General features: G+C 41.9%; 1 long non-coding RNA gene across 1 annotated transcript; it reads right to left on the reverse strand.

The window, feature by feature from the left end:
• Window positions 1–7,498: 7,498 nt before the first annotated feature.
• On the reverse strand, window positions 7,499–18,241 carry LOC130273912 (uncharacterized). The gene is made up of 4 exons (XR_008844176.1): window positions 18,148–18,241; window positions 13,528–13,660; window positions 10,993–11,035; window positions 7,499–8,092 (listed from the first exon to the last, which is right to left on the reverse strand). It is a non-coding gene; the product is annotated as an uncharacterized LOC130273912 (long non-coding RNA).
• Between the last annotated feature and the right edge of the window lie 1,059 nt (window positions 18,242–19,300).

Raw genomic sequence — 19,300 nt, forward strand, 5'->3', positions numbered from 1 at the left:
TTCTGGCAGCCTCCCAGTCTGACTGGGAGCACATGGTAAGTGAGCTTTTACACCTTGCTCACACTGGTGTGGTGCTGTGTGGCGTCCATTGCTGCCGTGGCACCATGTCTGTGGGGAGGTGCGGCCCAGGGACTGGTTTGAGCGGCATTGGGGCCGCTCTGCCAGTGGGTCGTTCCCCCTGTGGGCTCTGGTGTTGCGGCAGTGGTGGTCGCTGCCCAGTGCTACGCCATTTTATGCTAGGGACGTTAGGGACCCACTCTAAATTGGTGACCTTGATGTGGCAAGTGAGCTTGTACCTTTTGATCAAAATGTATACTAACAACCTGTTAGTTTTTTAATTTAGGCTGAGAAGCAATAAGATCAAAATGCAAAATGTAGATGTGCGACCATGTCTATTTTCTCTCCTTGAATTCAGATTTGTATATTACTTCTATTTAAAAATCTTAATCCTTCCAGTACTTATCAGCTGCTGTATACTACAGAGGAAGTTGTGTGGTTTTTCCCAGTCTGACCACAGTGCTCTCTGCTGACACCTCTGTCCGTGTCAGGAACTGTCCAGGACAGTTTCTGACATGGACAGATATGTCAGCAGAGAGCACTGTGGTCAGACAGAAAAGAAATTCACAACTTCCTCTGCAGTATACAGCAGCTGATAAGTTCTGGAAGGCTAACGTAATTTACAAAACTGTTTAACTTTCTAGCACCAGTTGATTTAAAAACATTTGTTTTCCTCTGGAGTACCCTTTTAACCCCTTAAGGACGCAGGTTTTTTCTGTTTTTGCATTTTAATTTTTTCCTCATCACCTTCTAAAAATCATAACGCTTTCAATCATAACGCTTTTTTTGCACCACCAATTCTACTTTGCAGTGACATTAGTCATTTTACCGAAATATCCATGGCAAAGCAGAAAAAAAATTCATTGTGCGACAAAATTGAAGAAAAAATGCAATTTTGTAAGTTTTGGGGGCTTCCGTTTCTATGCAGTGCCTTTTTCTGTAAAAATGACACCTTATCTTTATTCTGCAGGTCCATTGGGTTAAAATGATACCTTTAAAATTGTCATCTTCTCACCCCTATAACCGTGATTTGAAGTTTTTATCATTATCGTTTTTATATTGATCTGACTTTTTTGATCGCTTTTTATAAAAACATTTTCATCATATAAAAAGTGACCAAAAATACGCTATTTTGGAATTTGGATTTTTTTCGCGTACGCTTAGGATCCACCACACTAATCACCTGTATATTCAGGTTAGTGAAGTTGGTCTGTCATTTTACCTTTAAAGCTGATTTATTTTTTTTTGAAGAGCCGAGGAACGTGCACTCTATCACCCAAGTGCAAGGAAAAAGTGCAAACGTGTCACACTTAAGAAAATGTCCACAAGGATGCAATCCATCACAAAGCCCTTCTCCTAAAGGAGAGAGGACCCCTAACGAAACCGCCCTTCCCCTCCGGGCCAAAAGGCACCAGCAAAGGTCGAGGTTCAATTTCCCTTTTCGCCAAAACTACTAGGGGACCACAAGCACCATCCTAGCCGTTAGCCTAAGAATCCACCCGCAGAGCCGTATACAATGGCATCCTGCCCATGCAGGAATGCCCGGGGTTTGCAGGGAGGTGCGGAACCGAATGGCCACACACACACCTCCCCTGGACCGCCAGGAGGGACACTATAAATCACTATAAATCATGGTTTAGGGGACAAAGAACAAATCTGCCATTAGAGACTTTGCTGCTCAAAACTTCAAGCCTTCTGTTAATACGGCAACTTTTATTCAAGTGCATGGCTATAGGTGACATCTACCATGTATTCTGAACTTGTACAGTATATACAATACAGTTCAACTTTACACACTTTCAAGTGTTTTACTATTTGCAAGCAAGGGGATTAAGGGGTAAAGGGGTTAATAATACATTTCAAGGCTACAATACACACATTCAGTTGCTCCCACACACATTTTATGGCATGATAATAATCTTACCCAATATTACCATAGAGAACAGCCCATCAGCCCAACACTTCTGTCTCATTTCCTTCTGTTGGGCACAGCCATGTTTAATGTCCCCAAGTATGATGGCAACACCGCTGGTAGGTGTAAAAAATGTGGTACTGCAATACTTCCGTACGCCAATGGTAGAACACTATAACAAGTACATGCAGTTTACTAAGCGTAAGCAAACTGCAAGTCACCCATAGTATGTTAAAATATCAGCACTATGATGCAAAATTGTAAGAAACCAGAAGAGATAGAAAAACAATTACTTATTTGCTGCTAATAATCTGCCCATTCCTGTGGCTGGTGTGACTGGGGGAGATGTCAAGCTGTTCAAAAATACTTTTCGAACAAGTGCCCTGTTGGTGCCAGTTCTGCTTGACATGATATTCTAGTAATCTTTGGTATGAAGGGGTTACAAGAATTTCATGGGATATAACTAAATAAAATTTGCCTATTTATTGAAATCGAGGTTGGGGCATCCTACTGTGAAACAGAATACTACAACAGATTTTCCAGCAAAAACAAAAACTAAATGAAGTGACAGGCCCTCAAGTAATCTTTATATGTCCAGTTCAAGAGACACTACAGCTACCCCTACATCAGGATGTCACTATGCTGCTAGGTCTTGGTACCTAGTTCCACCTGCAGCAAGCCACCATATTAGTGCTTGATGTGTGTCAAGTAGGTAGAGAGTGCATTATGGTGCACCTAAAGAATATGGAAAATATATTAGTCATAATTATCCCAGGTTGTCCTTTTTTGTGAATTGGATGGTTCTCTCTGAAACGGGCATTTGTTATGCATTATTTGGATGACTTTTTCTTTGTGGGCCTGCAAGATGATGGGACTTTTGCCTTTCTCTTGCATACTTTTTATCAGAAGATGGCTAAGTTTGGAGTCCCATAGCAGAAGACAAAACGGAGAGTCCAGTTACATGTTTGTCCTTTCTGGGTACTGAACTAGATCCTGTCGATATAGTTTGCCAATTGCAAGTTAACAAATTGTGCAGATTGGTTTTGCTCATTGATAAGTTCAAAGTTGCGAAGAAGCCGACTCTGCAACACTTGCAATCGCTGCTGGGTTTGCTGGTCTTTGGATGCAAGATAATCCCTTTGGGAAGGGTATTCTCACGTCCTCTGACAAAGAGGATAGGTTACCCAGATCATTTTTTACATTTAACGCGGTGCCTACTGGAAAATGTGTTATTTTGGCAGACTTTTTTACAGACATTTAGGGACTTGGCAGCCTGCCGGATGGAAGAAAAGAGTCATTTTTATCTGCAGTTATTTACTAATGTGGCCAGCAGTGATAGTTTTGTAGACTTTTTGAGTTGTATTGGTGTCGGGCTGTGTGACTCAATTTTTAGGAGGTGTCGAGTTTAACTAGTAATCTGAAGTTGTTAGAGGTATTTCCAATTATTGTTGTGGTAGAACTGTGGGGTTGGCTTATGTAAGATAGGATGATATGGTTTCCTAATTTCTTACCAGTTTGGGCATTTCTGTGCCAATAGATGTTGTGTTGTTATGTTACTGTGGTTGCTAACACTGTTGCCAATGCTTCCCATATGCAGGTGTTCTTGGAGTTACATCCCATGGAGGAAACAGAGGTTTGTCAGGAGCACTTGTGAGAGGTTTAGATCTGAGCTCATCAGCAAAGTCATGTTGCATTTAGGAAGCCCCTATGGTGCCAGAACAGCAAAAAAAAAAAAAACACATGGCATACTATTTTGGAAACTACATCCCTCAATGAACGTAACAAGGCATACAGTGAGCCTTAATACCCCACAGGTGCTTGACAAATTTCTGTTGGACGTGAAAATGAAAAATTAGATTGTTTTCACTAAAATGCTGGTGTTACCCCAAATTTTTACTTTTCACAAGGGGTAATTGGAGAAAAAGCCTACCAAAATTTGTAACCCCATTTCTTCTGAGTATGGAAATACCCCATATGTGGATGTAAAGTGCTCTGCAGTCGAACTACAATGCTCAGAAGAGGAGGAGCGCCATTGAGCGTTTGGTGAGAGAATTTGGTTGGAATAGAAGTGGGAGGCCATGTGTATTTACAAATTCCCCCGTGGTGAAAGAACAGTGGACCCACCCCCGCCACATGTGACCCCATTTTGGAAACTACACCCCTCAAATAATTTAATAAGGGGTGCAGTGAACATTTACACCCCACTGGCGTTTGACAGATCTTTGGAACAATGGGCTGTGCAAATGAAAAATACAATTTTTTAATTTCACGGACCACTGTTCCAAAAATCTTTCAGACACCTGTGTGGTGTAAATGCTCACTGCACCCCTTATTACATTACGTGATGGGTGTAGTTTCCAAAATGGGGTCACATGTGGGAGGGGGGTCCACTGTTCTGGCACTATGGAAGCTTTGTAAACACACATGGCCTTCAGACACCTTCTCTTGCCAAAATCCCAATGGTGCTCCTTCTCTTCTGAGCATTGTAGTGCATCCGCAGAGTACTTTACATCCACATATGGGGTATATTCTTACTCAGAAGAAATGGGGTTACAAATTTTGGGGGCTTTTTTCCTATTCTCCCTTGTGAAAATGAAAAATGTAGGGTAACACCAGAATTTATGTCAGAACCGCTGTAAAATCAGCCACCCCTGTGCAAATCACCAACTTAGGCCTCAAATGTACATAGTGCGCTCTCATTTCTGAGCCTTGTTGTGTGCCCACAGAGTACTTTACGGCCACATACGGGGTATTTCCGTACTCAGGAGAAATTGCATTACAAATTTTGGGGGTCTTTTTTTCCTTTTACCGCTTGTGAAAATTAAAAGTATGGGGCAACACCAGCATGTTAGTGTAAAAATATTTTTTTTTACACTAACTTGCTGATGTAGACCCCAACTTTACCTTTTCATAAGGGGTAAAAGGAGAAAAAGCCCCCCAAAATTTGTAACGCAATTTCTCCCGGAGATACCCCATATGTAGCCCTAAACTGTTTCCTTGTAATACGACAGGGCTCTGAAGCGAGAGATGTGCATTTGAGGCCTAAATTGGAGATTTGAATCCGCCACAAAAATACCCTACGGCAGTGTTTCCCAAACAGGGTGTCTCCAGCTGTTGCAAAACTCCTAGCATGCCTTGACAGTCAGTGGCTGTCCGGCAATACTGTGAGTTGTTGTTTTTCAACAGCTGGAGGCTCCGTTTTGGAAACAGTGCCGTACAAGACTTTTTAAATTATTTTTATTATTTTTATTATTGGGGGGGGGGGGGGACTGTGTAGGGGTATGTAGTGTTTTACTTTTTATTTTGTATCGTTTAGTGTTGTGTTTTTAGGATACATTCACACGGGCGGAGGTTTACAGTGAGTTTTTCGTTGAGAGTTTGAGCTGCGGCGGAAAATTTGCTGCATCTCAAACTTGCAGCAGAACTCGCTGTAAACCCACATGTGTGAAAATGTACCCTGTACATTCACATGTGGGGGGGGGGGGCAAACCTCCAGCTGTTGCAAAACTACAACTCCAAGCATGCACTGACAGACCATACATGCTGGGAGTTGTAGTTATGCAACAGCTGGAGGCACATTGGTTGCGAAACACTGAGAGTTTGTTACTTAACTCAGTGTTTCGCAACCAGTGTGCCTCCAGCTGTTGAAAAACTAGAACTCCCAGCATGTACAGTCTCTCAGTGCATGCTGGGAGTTGTATTTTTGCAACAGCTGGAGGCACACTGGTTGCAAAACACTGAGTTAGGTGACAAACTCTGTTTCACAACCAGTGTGTCTCCAGCTGTTGCAAAACTGCAACAATCAGCATGCATTGACAGCCAAAGGGCATGCTGAGAGTTGTAGTTATGCAACAGCTGGATGCACTTTTTCATAGAAAAAATGGTGCCTCCAGCTGTTGCATAACTACAACCCCCAGCATGCACAAACTACCAAAGGGCATGCTGGGAGTTGTAGTTAGAACTCCAGCTGTTGCAAAACTACAACTCCAAGCATGTCCTTTGGCTTTGCATGCCGAGAGTTGTTGGTAAGCAACAGCAGGAAGTGAAGAGGCCTTACCTCCTGCTGTATCCTGCCCCGGGCCTGCCGCCGCTGCTGCAGCCAATCCTGCTGCTCCTTTTGCCGCCACCGATCCTGAGGGGACCCCCGCCGGACCAGGGTAAGGTAGGAGACCCCCGCCGGCGCAGATCTCCGCTCCGATCGCCATCCCCAGCAGGTCCGTGATTAATCGGTCGTTCCGACCGATCAATCACGTGATCATGAGGCGGCACCCATGCCACCTCACTCCTGCTGAGTAAGGGTGAATGGGGCTGTCTCGGACAGCCCCATTCACCCTTTTTTTCCGGGTCACCAGACACCCAATTGACCCGGAATAACCGCAAATGGCACGTCTGAATTGACGCGCGATTTGGGGGGACCTCAGGACCCCCCTGGCCGATATGCCGGGATGCCTGCTGAACGATATTAGCAGGCATCCCGGTCCGGTCCCTGCCCGGCGAGCGGGAGGGGCCGGAAGAACGCAGGGCGTACCCACACGCCCTGATTCCTTAAGGACTCGGAAACGGGGACGTATGCATCAGCCCTGCATCCTTAAGGGGTTGAAGATAATCAGTTTCTTATGCCTTTTTTGAGCGTTTGGTGGCTGTCTTGGATGCTGTGTGTTGCTCTGATTTTGAAACATCTATATTTAATAAAAACACAAAAAGGAAAAATAGCCAGCACAACTACCTAATACACGGGTGCATGCTGCTGTGGCAAGTACAAAGTAGAAGGTCGTAGCAGCACTCTTGGTGAAAAACTGGAGGCTCTTAGTGCACTTTTTGATCAAAACTTGTCCCCAATCCACCACGTGGAGGTGGCATCTTGTCGAATGGGACTGTAACATGCTTAATCCATTCACCTCTGCTGGGCATATAGCCTCTGACTGGGTGACATGCTTGATCCACTATCAATTTAAAAACCTCCTGTGAAACCTCAGTGGCACCCTCTCTAGCCATGCACCCCTACCTGTTTCACAGGTTTTTAAATTGATAGTGGATCCTGCGTGTAACCCATTCAGAGACCATATAGCCACCAGAGGTGAGTGGATTAAGCATGTTAGGGTCCCATCCGACAAGAGGCCACCTCCATGTGGTGAATGGGGGACATGTTTAGATCAAAAAGTGTGCAAAGAGCCTAAATTTTTTGACCAAGAGTGCTGCTGTAACCTTATTTTTTGTTATCTCTATTTAATGTTGTGTTTGTGCTATTATTCTTTGAAGCACTGAGGATTGGAGAGCTCAGTTCACCCAGTGCTAGGTGCACGTGAGGCCTGGCTGGGGGTGATGTCCTGCTTAGCAAGGGGTGTGTTAAAGTGTGTGTGTGTGTGCAGCTTAAAGACAGACCAGCAGGCTCAAGGTGTTTGGCTGACCATTTGTGCCATGGGAGGGAGTGTATGCCCATGGGGTTGCTTGCTTAATGTTTGGCTATTGTTTGGATATTCAGCTGTCAGGTGATTACATGAGAATGACTGACATTTGACACATTTCCAGTTTACTTCTTTATTTTTTTTAAATTAGCATTATATTTTTTAGGACTGAGTCAGCAGGAGTTTGGTACACATTTGTTTAAAATAGATGCTGCCAGGTGAATGCATTAGGCATGGAGAAGTGGATATAAAGTTGTTGGTTAGATGGAAATTGGATGTAATGCTCATATTTGTGTCAAACGTTGTTGCTTTCTTTATCTCTTTTTTTCAGATGCACGAGCTCCTCAAGTGTGGATCTTGGGACATTTCTTTGTTCATAGGGCATCATCAGGCGACTGGTGGAGCACTGGTAGTTTGCCATGGATTCAGCTGCTCACAGAGATTGTAAACATCTGAATGGAAGATTGTCATCGATTTTCTTAGTGGTTTATGTAGGTGTGAATGACTTGGACCGGGTGAAGGTGGGCGAGCTCTTATGTCTCATTAAGTCTGACTTGTGCCATTTTCGAGACATGGTAGTGTGGTTGAAAGTTGTTCCCAGACTTGATTGGCATGGAGGGTGGAATATTATGGGGATTGATGGTGAGTAGCATTTCCTAAACATGCGAGTTTCTAGGGATGTAAGGCATTAGAATGCGTTGTCCTGAATCACCGGATGCTAGAAGGGGATAACAGAGAAGTTTAGTAGTTATGTTGTGCAACTTAATACGATTGGGTTGGATATTCCTGTCAGGTCTTCAAGATGGGCTAGAGAGTGCCTTGGTGAATCTATGTAGGAGGTGGTCAGTGGGACAAGGTTGGATATTTGTCCACCACTCGTGGCAGCGTAGTTGTTCCCTGAGGAAGATATTCATTCCAGTTTAATGCTTGGTGTGGTGTTAGGGGAGTGGTGTGATGATGGATAAATACCTGGATAACTAATCCCCGACCGTCGATGCTGTTTAGTGTACAAATCACAAAACTAATCACCGAAAAAAAAAAAAATGAAACATAACCTTTAATAATTACCAATAAAATAAACTAAAGGCTACCAATTCACACACCAAGTGTATACTCATGCTACAGACAGCCCTATATTGGGGTACTGCAGACTTACCATAAAATCAAAGATATTTCATTACAGTGTGACCAAGGTGAGTATTATTACCTATCCAAGGGTGGGGAATAGGGTGGGGAAAGAAAGGGGAAGGTCCTGAGGAAGGGGGAGGGCCAGGCAGGAAAAGGCTCTCTGTTTCCCTATCTACCTCTGTGGATCGGAGGAGGATAGTATTAGATTACACAACCAGTACATGGATGAAAAACATTCAACATTCATGGACAGAGGTTGTAAAAAAAAATGCAATGGTCTGTATAGCATGCAGATATCCTACGTTTTAAAATACTATAAAAGATAGTGTGAATGTGGGCAAGAAGTGTGTACATATCCATATATCACACATGTACACTCCCTGCACAGTTAATCTTGCTTATAAGATACACATATCACAGTGCCAGCAATGAATAACACTTTCATCAACCACCAAATTGTATGATTTAGAATATCCAATAATTTGCAGATATACAATTCACATATGCATAGACCAGGGGGCCTTCACCACAGTCATATCCATGCTGTATACCATCGGCCATCCATGGATTGTCATTTATTTGTATCGTCTAGCCCCTCCATCTGTCCCCTGATGAGCGATGGGGCATGAAAGGCATTGGGATATTCTACCTAATACAGTGGACCTATAGATGAGTATCATGGAATTTACCTTATACCTGTTTGCTCCCTGGTCGATGCATATGTGATTTATATACCTGCAAATTCTTGGATATTCTAAATCATACAATTTGGTGGTTGATGATAGTGTTATTCATTGCTGGCACTGTGATATGCATATCCTATCAAAATTAACCGTACAGGGAATGTACATGTGTGATATATGGATCTGTACGCGCTTATTGCACACATTTCCACTATCTTTTGTTGTATTTTAAAACTTAGGATATCCACATGCTATACAGACCATTGCATTTTTTTTTTTGACAACCTCTGTCCAAGAATGTTGAATGTTTTTCATCCATATACTGGTTGCGTAATCTAATACTATCCTCCTCCGATCCTTAGTGAGACAGAGAGCCTTTTCCTGCCTGGCCCTCCCCCTTCCTTAGGACCTTCCCCTTTCTTTCCCCACCCTATTCCCCACCCTTTGATAGGTAATAATATTCATGTTGTTCACACTGTAATGGTATATCTTTGATTTTATGGTAAGTCTGCAGTACCCCTATATAGGGCTATCTGTAGCACGAGAGCACACACTGGGTGTGTGAATTGATAGCCTTAAGTTTATTTTATTGATAATTATTAACCCCTTTAAGGACGGAGGGTTTTTCAGTTTTTGCATTTTAGTTTTTTCCTCATCACCTTCTAAAAATCAAAACACTTTCAATTTTACACCTACAGCCCATATGAAGGCTTATTTTTTGCACCACAAATTGTACTTTAAAATGACATAAATCATTTTACCACAAAATTTACGGCAAAACCAGAAAAAAGTATTTGTAGGGCAAACTAAAAATAAAAAACTACGCCATTTTGTAAAATTTGGGAACTTCCGATTCTATGCAGTATACTTTTTGTAAAAATTACACCATATCTTTATTCTGTAGGTCCCTACGCTTACAAGGATACCTAATTTATATTGGTTTTATTTTACTTTACTACTTTATTACCATAGGAGACTATAATATGCAATACCTTGATTGCAGACACTGATCAATGCAAAGCCATAGCATTGCATCGGTCAGTGTTATCGGTGCTCTGCTGCTCCAGCCTGTATATCAGGCACGGAGCAGAGTGATGATCGGATGGAGGGAGACAAGGTAAGAAGCCTCTCGCTGTCCTCTCAGCTGTTCGGGATGCTGCTATTTCACCGCGGCGGTCCTGAACAGCCCACTGAGCTAATCGGCAACAATTTTCTCCCGTTTTAGATGCCGCAGTCGACTTTGATTGCGGCATCTAAAGCGTTAATACCGGATATCAGCCCAATTGGCAATGTTCGGCATTAGCCGCGGGTCCTGGCTGCCGCGGGTCCAGATGCATTAGCTGCAGGTCCTGATGTGCTTCACATAACAGGAGCCGGCCATGAGTGAAAGTTTACGCTCATGGTCGTTAAGGGGTTAAAGGTTATGTTTTAGTGTGTTTTCAGTGATTAGTGATAAATACCTGGAGTCACAGGGATCCTCTTTGTCCTTCAGCTGCAGAGCAAATGTACCCTTCTTCCCTGTGTTTTTCTGTGTTTTGTGTTCTTTGTTCTATTTTTCTTACTAGGTTTTAGTTTTTGTCCCAGCATAGAGGTGTAGTATTGCTCTGAGGAAGATAGTTGCATTTACATGCCCGCTGTCAAAAAACAGTGACTGGCATGGCATTATCTTTTCATGTTTGAGCAAAATGCAGTTTGTGTTCCATTAATGACTGTGTTAAAGAAATAAAGTTGTGGCCATTACCACATATCACAAAAATTAAATAGAGGTGTCTGTGTTTTTATTAAATGGAGGGTATCTTCAGCTTACCTTAGATATACTAGATCAACGTGTCTCTGCAGTCTGACTTTGGCTAAAAATAAAGAAAATAAATGCATTAAAATTGTGTGTGAATCTGGCTTAAGTCAACTCATTTAACCATCACTGTTAAATAAGTACTTAAACAATATCCTTAGACATTAAAGTGGTCAATATATTAGCTCATATATCCTCACAATTAAATGACAGCATTTCCTACAGCTCAATGTAAAAGAAAAAGCATACAAACATCCTGGGAATTCTAGTGGAGAAATGTTGGTGGTGCAAACATTATCGACCTTGGATATGATCTAATCCACAAGTCAGAGAGTAAAGGCTAAACCAATGCACACATCAGGGGTCAATCCCTTGTTTCAGAGAGATAATCGTAACACATTTTTATGTGCAGTAAAGTCTATTTGGCAATTGACAACTGGGATTGGAACTGGGTATTCAATATATACAATAAAACACAAAGGATATACCTTGGCATATCAATTAAAAAAGCAAGCATGTTGCATAAATGTTTATTTGAATAGGATATAATCATACATTGTATATAAAATGAAGGCAGATAACTCTGATTAAATGACAAACATATGTGGGGGAAAAATATAAATAAGCTTAGATTTCTTTAACCCCTTAAGGACCAAGCCCATTTTAACCTTAAGGACCAGGCCAATTTTATTTTTGTGTTTTCGTTTTTTCCTCCTCGCCTTCTAAAATCCATAACTCTTTTATATTTCCATCTACAGACCCATATAAGGGCTTGTTTTTTGCGTGACCAATTTTACTTTTAATTAATGTCTCATTTTACCATAAAATCTATGGCGAACCCCAAAAAAATTTTTTAGGGAGGAAATTTAATTGAAAACCACAATTTTGCACATTTTTGAGGATTTTGTTTTCACACTGTACACTTTACGGTAAAAATGACATGTGTTCTTTATTTTGTGGGTCAATACAATTAAAATGATACCCATGGCTAGATACTTTTATATTTTGTACCGCTTAAAAAAATCTAAAACTTTTTTGTACAAAATCAGTATTCTAAAATCGCCCTATTTTGACCACCTATAATTTTTTTCATTTTTCAGTATATAGGGCGGTATGAGGGCTCATTTTTTGTGTCATCATCTTTACTTTTTATCGATACCCCATTTGCATATATAAAACTTTTAGATAATTTAATTTTAATTTTTTTTTATAAAATGTGACAAAAAAACAGCATTTTTGGACTTTTTTAATTTTTTACGTTTACACCATTCACCGTACAGGATCAATAACATTATATTTTGATAGTTTGGACATTTACGCACGCGGCCATACCAAATATGTTTATAAAAATAAAATTTACGCTTTTTGGGGGTAAATGGGAAAAACTGACAATTTAAATTTTTCTTGGGGAAGGGGATTTTTCACTTTTTTTTACTTTTTATTTTTACATTTTTCAACTTTTTTTTTACACTTTTTCTGTCCCCATAGGGGACTATCTATAGCAATCGTTTGATTTGATTGCTAATACTGTTCAGTGCTATGCATAGGTCATAACACCGATCAGTATTATCGGTGATCTTCTGCTCTGGTCTGCTCGATCTCAGACCAGAGCAGAAGACCCCGGGTGATGGCCGAAGCCAGGTGAGGGGACCTCCGGCTGCGATGCTGGATGATCGGATCACCGTGGCAGCGCTGCGGGCGATCCGATCATCCATTCAAAGTACCACACTGCCGCAGATGCCGTGATCTGTATTGATCATGGCATCTGAGGGGTTAATGGTGGATATCCGCGCGATCACCGATGTCGGCCATTACCGGCGGGTCCCCGACTGCTGCTAGCAGGCGGAACCTTCTGTGTATGACGTGAGCACGGTTCTGATCCTCGGGGGCATACACAGGACGTAAATGTACCTCCTGGTGCGCAAAGTCCCGCCAAACCAGGACGTACATTTACATCTGTAGTCGTTAAGGGGTTAATATGGTCTGCCTGGTTTGCACATATATGCCACCATTTTTTTCTTTGCCTCACAGGAGCCATGGTGCATATTTTGAAGAGTGGCATGTTTGAAATACAACATCATCCAAACTGGCTATAGAAGCTTGGGATTTGAACTCTTCTCTAAACAAAAGAAAGATTAGCATAAATGCTTTAAAGGGGTACTCCACTGCCCCAGCGTTCTGAACATTTTGTCTGCGGGGGTCGTGATGTCGTGGCCACGCCCATCATGACATCATGTCATGCCACACCCCATCAATGCAAGTCTATAGGAGGGGGCGTGGCAGTTGCCGAGTGGCGTGGCAATGGCATCCCGACCCCTGCCGCCCACACTCAGCGTTTGGAACAAAATGTTCCAAGCGCTGGAGCTGTGGAGTACCCCTTTAATGGAGTTAGTCCACAATGAAATACTGTCTACTGTTCTATTCTTAGACATTATTGTTACTCATAGCTCCAGTTATTGTTCCCTTGATTCCCTTCTCAAACTGTCCACCTAATTAGGTTCAATTGCTTATAAGAAGATAATTTTAGTGCATGGATTCTTATTCACTTACTCATTGGCCTACATAATAGTAGGAATCACTCTATCACTCATGTTCTCAGGACACTGGAACTAAATTACAGGGGAAAACATCTGGAGACTTCATGTGGACATTCTGAGAAGGTGCAATACATGGTCCATGGGATCTAACAGAGAAATGTTATATTTAGTCATGGTCATTTCCATGGTCATTTTCTGCTTTTTGGAAGGAAGTCATAGCACATTCAAGAAATTCTCAAACCAGTCTCTAACAAGTGAGCGACAGTCTGCAGATGCTGAAAAAAAAGAGGGTTCAAGGTGCTTATTGAATGTGAGTGGCAATGTGCATGTGCAGAGGAAGTGAACTTAGGACCTAGGCTGGTCCAATCATAAAACAGTTGATGGTTTAAATCAATAGTTTGAAAGTGGAAACAAAGGTTTTGTTCTTTTATAAGGAATGATAATGCGGTATCCCGGTACAGGACTTGGTCCTGTCCCTATGTCTAAAGTCCCCTCAGCCAGAGTCCCTCCATGCTAGTAGGGCTCTCCTGGAGGGCTACCCCTAGTCACCTCTTAATGTTGTGTATTAAATGTATATATTTATATATTTAATTATAGTAAACCTCTGTATAGGACCTTAGAGGTCATGTCCCTTTAAATAGTTATGCTATGGTTCAAGGACCTTTGGGTCATGTGTCATACCCATAGTTCCTTAGGTCAGGACTGACAGGTTTGCAGAACCAATGAGCTTTGTACCTGCCCCCTTAATATATAAGGGGCTGCTGCCACTTAATTTTCTCCCTTAGTTCCTGGTTGCAAAGCAAGCAACATCTCTCTTGTTCCTGGCACTTAAAGAAAGCATCTGTATCTCATCATCAATTCAAGCTAGGCCTGAAGCCTATTCTTCAGCAGCCACAAAACGTGAGTTACTCCAGCTCAAAACCTACAAATCCTGTGTGACTACTGAACACAAATTACCCCTAAATTTAGTAGCACAGTGGCTAGCAAAATCCAAGCTCATTCAACAAGAAGTCCCAGCAAACCTGTGAGGAGCCTGTACCACGGTCCTCCTACAAAAGACTGTCTGTTATCTGCAGTTGCATAAAATATGCAGTAAAGTTATTCCTGGTTTATTTCAACTTCTGCTGTGGACATTCCTTTATTCCTCCCTATCGTTTGTGGTAGGACTATTGCATTGAGGAACCGGCACCCTGGTGTCATGACAACAAAGGGTTAATACACGCACCCTACATCACTACCACTCGCAACACCCCATTGCATCCTTCACCCCAGACTACCACAATAAGTTAGGCTGGGTTCACATAAACTGATGCTAGAACTGATCCCATTCATTTGAATGGGACAGTTCACAATCATCTAGCATCTCAATTTTGAAGCTGGATAATTGGACACGCCGGACAGCACAGGATCCGGGGGACACATCTTCCTGCATTCCCCTGTCTTGTATCTGGCCATACAACTGTTGACAACTGATGCACATTTTCATCAGTTATGGCATCACTTGCGTCGAGATCTAGCCTGAGTTCACCTATGACGGATACATGTGAACCCAGCATTACAGTACCACACACAGCCCTTGGACACCTTTTTCCAATCCTGAAAAAAACTTTTAAACCAGAGGTAGAAACAAGGTTAGTTTAATCTAGGCTGATCTAGGTTTAGTCACTCCAGCTAGTTGGAGTTGTCATTTAAAAGTCCAAGGTTGGTTCCACCATTTTAGCTTTTTCTGAAAAACTGCTTTGGACAGGTAATGAAAAGTGTGAAGATGTAGCTCTCTCATATTTAGATAAAATAGTGAAGAACATCATAGTGCTCTCAATTTTGCACCTACAGACCCATATGAGGGCTTATTTTTTGCGCCACCAATTGTACTTTGTAATGACATCAATCATTTCACCACAAAGTTTATGGAAAAAATTGAAGAAAATATATTTGTGGGGCAAAATTGAAAAAAAAAAACTGCCATTTTGTAAATTTTGGGGGCTTCCGATTCTACGCAGTGCACTTTTCAGTAAAAATGACACCCTATTTTTATTCTGTAGTTCCATGCGGTTACAATGATACCTAAATTATATTGGTTTTCTTTTACTTTACTACTTTATAAAAAATTATAACTACATGCACCAAAATTAGTGTGTGCAAAATTGTCATTTTCTGACCCCTCTAACTTTTTTATTTTTCCATATACAGGGATGTATTAGGGCAAATTATTTGCACCGTGATCTGAAGCTTTTATCGGTACCATTTTTGGACAGTGAGGAGCAAGGTAAGGAGCCTCTCACTGTCATCTCAGCTGTTTGAGACACCGTGATTTCACCGTGGTCCCGAACAGCCCCCTGAGCTAACCGGCAACTGTTTTCTCCCGTTTTAGACTTTTATCGCGGCATCCAAAGGGTTAATACCGGACATCAGCCCAATCGGCTCCTGGGTGTGCTTCACATAACGGGAGCTGGCCACGGACGTAAATATACATCCTACGTCCTTAAGGGGCCAAAGGTCCTCTCCTTGTATGTAGAAGCAGGTGGATCCCCAGTATTAGGGCTGTATTAGATGGTCAGCTTTTTTTTCGGTAACGGTCACCAATCAATGATTTAGCAATCAAAAAGCAACCAATTTTGTGGGATTTAAACAAAGCAGTAACTGCACAACCGTCAGTATATGCAATCGATAAAGAGGTCATCAATTGTTTGGGCTAACTACACTCCACCTCCATGATCCATATTCTGTGTGTAATGGCTCCAGAGCGAACGTAGAGCAAAGTAAAACATCCACAAGTCCCTCTTAAGGGTGCGTTCACGTGTACAGGACTCTGCGCAGATTTGATGCGCAGGATTTGTAACTGCTGATTAGAAGCTGTTCTCAGTCATTTAGTGTACATTGAAATCTGCAGCAGAAAATCCTGTGCATCAAATCCTGCGCATCAAATCTGCGTACATGTGAACATACCCTAACTTTCCCCGTCAACAGCTTGATAAAAGACCGTCACGCTCTGAAATGTTGCTGGCTTTCTTTGTTTCGCTGGAGCTACAATAAACACCTGCACCGATCTAGCATGTGACAATTTGTGCGCTGCCCTACTTTCGATTTGTACGTCTGCACAGACACTGATGACAATGCATGGTCAATGATTTCCCATCTCTTCTGTATTTGCCAGTTAAAAAAGAAATACCTGACAGATTTAATACCAGTTTTTGCTAATGCCTCGTAATCCTTCCAATTACTGTACACACCACAAAATTACATTAAAGCAATTTGTTGACATGCCACAGTTTACATATCAATAGCCGAGTCATTAATACATCCCTGCAAGAACCCTCCAGTCAATAATTACAATCCATTTATGTGTCAGTACCCCTTTATATTTTCTGGTTTAAGTACTAATTTTCATTTGAATTATTGCATTTTACTTTCATTCCAGCTATAAATACTCTGATTCTAATACTCCCTTGAAATATTGACATGCAACATTAACATAATTAAGCGTTTCCCTATATGGACTTGGTATCAATTAAGGAGTTATTGTTGTTTGATTGCTGTCCTTTTAACCAGAGTGCACCGTCTGCCAATCCTGGATAAATAAAGCCTTAGCAAATCTGCAGCATATTTGCAGTATACATTTTTATCATTTGTGCAGAGGCTCATTCAGCGATTCAATACAATTGCCTTTGTTTACATTTCGATATTTTGCTCAAGAGTGATTTTGTTTCGCTTTTTGGAAGGATACTTCAGCAATTCAGCATTGTTAATGGGGCATTACAAATTCCTTGAAATATCCTCTGCATGCCATATTCTTGAACTTTATTGGTAAACAAGCAGTGAAAATACATTCCAGCAAAGGGAGGGAAAAAAATCAAACACATTTGTCACATGGCAGTACTAAACGGCGCTGTTAATTACAGGGCTCAGAAAAACTAACATAATCCGCACCAACATAAAATGACAAAAGAATAATTAGGATATGGTAATAGGAAAGAAATTAGATTCACAGTTATATGTTCAAGGTCGCACAACCCCACAATTCTTTGTGTTTTAAAAATATGGAAATTTATGACAAATTTTAATTTTACTTATAAAAATATTATTTGTCTATATATTTTTTTATTTTATAATACAGAACATTAAATTGTTGTGTTTACATATTTATTATACATTGTTATTTATACAATGCATACCATATGTGAGATTTAATGTTTTGAATTACTTTGGATGAAAGTCCCTAAAAACTATTTTTTGTATAACCCTTTTCTGTAGCACATGCACGTATCCATATTATGACTCCAGACAGTCTCCAAGTTGTATGAAATTGTAATAAAATTTTATACCCATAAAAGTCTTTAGGGTTGTACTCTATTTTTGTATGCCACTGATTCCATATGGGGGTTTACCCTGTCAGATTCCACACAAATCTGACAAAAATGTAGTATGAACTATTATAGAGGTTTGTTTAGCTAAAAACATTGCCCACAACTATGTCCATTAAATGGTGCCATACAGAAACACCATTTTGGGTACATGTAACTTTAAAGCATGTTATTGACTCAATAGTTACCCTGATGTCAAGGGCATAACAAGTCAACCAGGGGTCCTACAACAAAACTTGCTCGCCTGGCGGGAGCACCGGGTGTCTCAGTACCTATGATGTTGTCATTGTCGGAGGAGGACTTGTAAGACTTGCGTCTGCTCGGCAGCTCATCCTGAGTCATCCGAACATTCGCTTTGCCATTCTGGAAAAAGAGAATGAGATTGCATTTGCACCGGGTGGACCCACATCTGAAGCTTCCTACAGGCCAGTTGTTTTAATGAATTACTACCGGCTGGAATTGATGTTTGGGGAATAGGCACCAAGGGCCAAGCAAGTCTTACTTTTTTGGTTATCCTCTCACTTAAAATATAGGATAGTTAATTTAACCCTTAACCACCCCCATTCGTGAGTGTCAGGGTTTTTGTTTACAGTCCCATGAAAATCAATGGGAAATGTATGTTCTCACATAACTTCTGTACGGCTGGAGATATTTCAATACCTGGTGCACATATGGGGATATGACGTTGAGATAGGAGGTCAGGATATGAGGACAGGATAGGAGGTCGGAATAGGAGGTCGGGATAGGAGGACGGGATGGGAGGACCGGATAGGAGGTCGGGATAGGAGGACGGGATAGGAGGTCGAGATAGGAGGTCGAGATAGGAGGTCGAGATAGGAGGTCGAGATAGGAGGTCGAGTTAGGAGGTCGAGTTAGGAGGTCGAGTTAGGAGGTGGAGATAGGAGGACAGGATAAGAGGACGGGATAGGAGGTGGAGATAGGAGGACAGGATAGGAGGTCGGGATATGAGGATGGGATAGGAGGTCGAGATAGGAGGTCAAGATAGGAGGACGTGATAGGAGGATGGGATAGAAGGAGAGGATAGGAGGATGGGATAGGAGGTTGGGATAGGAGGTCGAGTTAGGAGGTCAAGTTAGGAGGTCAGGATAGGAGGTGGAGATAGGAGGACGGGATAGGAGGTCGGGATAGGAGGGCGGGATAGGAGGTCGGGATAGGAGGTCGAATTAGGAGGTCAAGATAGGAGGACAGGATAAGAGGACGGGATAGGAGGTGGAGATAGGAGGACAGGATAGGAGGTTGGGATAGGAGGGTGGGATAGGAGGTCGAGTTAGGAGGTCAGGATATGAGGTGGAGATAGGAGGTGGAGATAGGAGGTGGAGATAGGAGGACGGGATAGGAGGTCTGGATATGAGGACGGGATAGGAGGTCGAGATAGGCGGTCAGGATATGAGGACCGGATAGGAG

The sequence above is a fragment of the Hyla sarda genome, chromosome 5, assembly GCF_029499605.1.
Source record: "Hyla sarda isolate aHylSar1 chromosome 5, aHylSar1.hap1, whole genome shotgun sequence".
Taxonomy (NCBI): Eukaryota; Metazoa; Chordata; class Amphibia; order Anura; family Hylidae; genus Hyla; species Hyla sarda.